Raw genomic sequence first — 3,500 nt, forward strand, 5'->3', positions numbered from 1 at the left:
GGATATGGGTGGTGTGTGTTACCACCAGATCCTTTCATTTGTCATTCTAACCCTTTCACTGAGGGAGTCAAAAACTAGATTTCTTCAGCTACACCAGTAGGCTACCCCATGTTTCTGCAATTGTCGTTTGAGAAAGGAATATGTTGGGATTTAGGTGGCACACGTTGAAATGTACGTGTTGGCACATATTCACTGTGCTGTAACACAATTTCCATAACTAGGACTTGGGCTGTCTGAAATGCAACCGCCTTTTTCAATATAGAGGCAGAGACTCTGTCTACTGCAGGTCACCAAACCCAACCAAGGTAGTTAGAAACTAATTAAGGTACTTGAGAGGATCTTTAGCATTTATAGAATTACGATAGGGGGATCCTGGGGGAAGGATCCTGTAGTAGCTGGGGTGTTTGACTCCCAGCCAAAACAATGTTGCTTCGATCTCCCATGTCCACAGTCTATTTCTCAATACTCTTGAGGGAGGTGCCCCAGCCTGTACATGGTTAGTAATTAGCTGTGTTTAAGTTCATTGTAGGTCAGTTTGGACAAAAGCGTCTGATAAACAACTGAATAGTAATCGTGACTCTGGATTGCAACTAGTAAAGACATGGTAAAATTCCAAAGGGTTTTTTGAACTGAGTGGTGGCCTCCAGTACCTAAGGAACATTCACATAAATGAGAGAACAAGTAAAATGTAACAATTCATAAAATAATTTGGTTAAAATAAACAACAATAGCTAAATATGATCTACGTCATTAAAAAATTACAATAGCCTTTACCCTATTACAATATTCCATGAGACTATATGCATTTTGAATGAATTTGATACATTTATATTGACATGAAGTTATTTAGCAGACGCTTTTTTCCAAAGTGGCTTGAGGGTTCAGGGGCGAGTACTATCAATATTGGACTATACAAAAAGTAAAGGTAAATATGAATCACTACAGTACAAGGTTATTTGTGGTAGGCCTATTCATGCACACAACAGGATAATGTATAGCAAACAAACACAGTAAAACACAAGTCATTTGAGACGCACACATTGACCAGTTTATCAGCCATCATCATCATCATCATCATCATCATCATCATCATCATCATCATCATCATCATCATCCCTTGTTATTCCTTCGGCTAGCATTTCCCTGACTGCCCATGTGGGATTCCAACTTGCGTCAGTGCTCGCGACCCAAGGGCCCCGCGGTATAGCGCGCAAGGGAATAGCAACCAATAGCCAAAGCTGTAACTCTTTGTAGTTAGCGCTGCTGGTTTTCAGGATGAGTCAGGCACTTAGAAAACACATAAAGCAGACGACGTGTGACAGAAAAGTGATGATCTTAGCCCAAGCTCCAATTAATAAAGACTAAGATGCTGAGATATATGTAGTAGAGGTAGCCTACACTCCATAAAAATCCAAAACGGAGGACTATATCTATGAGACGGTAGGCTATATCTCTCGTCTCATTTGACTACCGTTTGACTATCAAAAATCTATAGGCCTATTTGATCACTGAGTCTAACGGCCTATCGTCTGATAAAGGAATAACAAGTAGGCCTAACTGGACGAACGATATTGGTATATAGGGTGCAATGCCTTTAATTCAAATGATAGCCTACATTAGCCTACGATTTCTACATTTAACAAATGTAAGCCAAACTCTAAACCTAAATGATGAAAACGATATATTTTAGAAGTGACATCATGACAAATATTTGGATTTAAGAACTGAACAATTTTACATGAACATTCACATTCTGTTAAAATAGCTTAAAAAAACGCCAGTGTATCCCTACAACATTTTGCATCAACACTTAACGAGCTCTCAGTCTCTACGCGCCGTCCTTTCCCCCGTTACTGCTATCATTCGCAGGGGCGACAGCAGCAGCTATTTTCAGACACGCCTCATTTTCCCCTCAATCTTCCCCTGACAAAACGCGCGGCGCCGACCTCTTCACTTAAACACCGACTCGGAGCTTGGCAAGAGAGAGCGAGGCAAGGTTGAGAGATCTCGCATTGTTATGATAAGAGTGCCAAGTCAAACCCATTTGCATTCAAGTGTGAGGAGAAGACATCTATTTTCGTGTTATGTGTACATGATAGAACGAGCGAGAGAGAGGGAGAGTGAGGGAATACGAGCTAGACAGCTAGGTGGTGAGATAGGGGAAGAGAGAGAGAGAGAGAGAGAGAGAGAGAGAGAGAGAGAGAGAGAGAGAGAGAGAGAGAGAGAGAGAGAGAGAGAGAGAGAGAGAGAGAGAGAGAGAGAGGGGGAGAGAGAGAGAGAGAGAGAGAGAGAGAGAGAGAGGGAGAGAGAGAGAGAGAGAGGGAGAGAGAGAGAGAGAGAGAGAGAGAGAGAGAGAGAGTCAACATACAAAGCCTTTTTAAAAAAAGTATTTTTTAATGCAATTCATAATACTCTCAAGTTCTTTGCAACAGAAATAAATCGAATAACCTTGAAGTAAAGCAAAGGGAACAAGGGTCAACTCAGGCATAGATTACATGCAGTTACAGCCAGTAAAGATAATACGTCGAAAAAATTATAATATGATAATATGACTCACGAAGAAGGGTTTTTATCACCAACCATACCTCAACAGAATGGTTCGAATAAACCTTCAAAGGCCTATCACAGTACAGACTTGGAAATAATTTCAAATATTCAACTCAATGTATTCATCTCACTAACTGGGGTCAGAACAAGGCCGGTTTCCAGATCGAGATAAATAAGTAATGTGTTAGAAAGGCTTATTTGCTTCACATCCAGACCACAAAAGACCTTTTGTTGTCCATATTAAAGAAAAACTGCTATTTGTTGCTGTCGAAGGGCAGTAATAATCACTGGATCATCGAAGCACGTCCAATCATTTAATTCTGCCCGAATTAAATTGAAATTTGCCTTACTGGTCTACCCAGCTACCTGAGTATACCACAAGGCTAGGCAGACCTCACACTAAAGCTATGAAGTTAGTAATGTGTTTTGGGGAAGGATTTTTGGACGATTTTGTTCCGGTTAGATACATCTAAATCTAATTTACCCTGGCAGCTTTCTCTAAATTGCGTACCTGTTGTTACACTTTCAGAAAATGAAGAAAACAGTCACCAAGATATATTAAGATTATTTTATATACATTATATAATAATTATGTGATTATAATTATATGATTATATATATTTTTTTCTATTATATGTAAATGTTATAATGATACAACATTTTATCCATTTAGGGAGGGTTGGGATTTTTTTCCCCAGGTTGAATTCCTTTTTAATCTAGCGTGCTCTGGCTGGGTTCTATCAATTGCCTATACAGCTGTCTCTACACTTTCAGAAAATTCAACATTTTATACACATTAAAAAATGTTAACAAAATTGTTGTAATTTTTTTTAAAGCACACACACACACAGATATAAATATATATATATATATATATATATAATATATATTGGTAAAAAAGAGTGTGGCTTTTCACAGTGCCCCTTAACACAACATACACCCCCTCTCTCCCT

Source organism: Gadus macrocephalus, chromosome 2 (assembly GCF_031168955.1).
Source record: "Gadus macrocephalus chromosome 2, ASM3116895v1".
NCBI classification, from domain to species: Eukaryota; Metazoa; Chordata; class Actinopteri; order Gadiformes; family Gadidae; genus Gadus; species Gadus macrocephalus.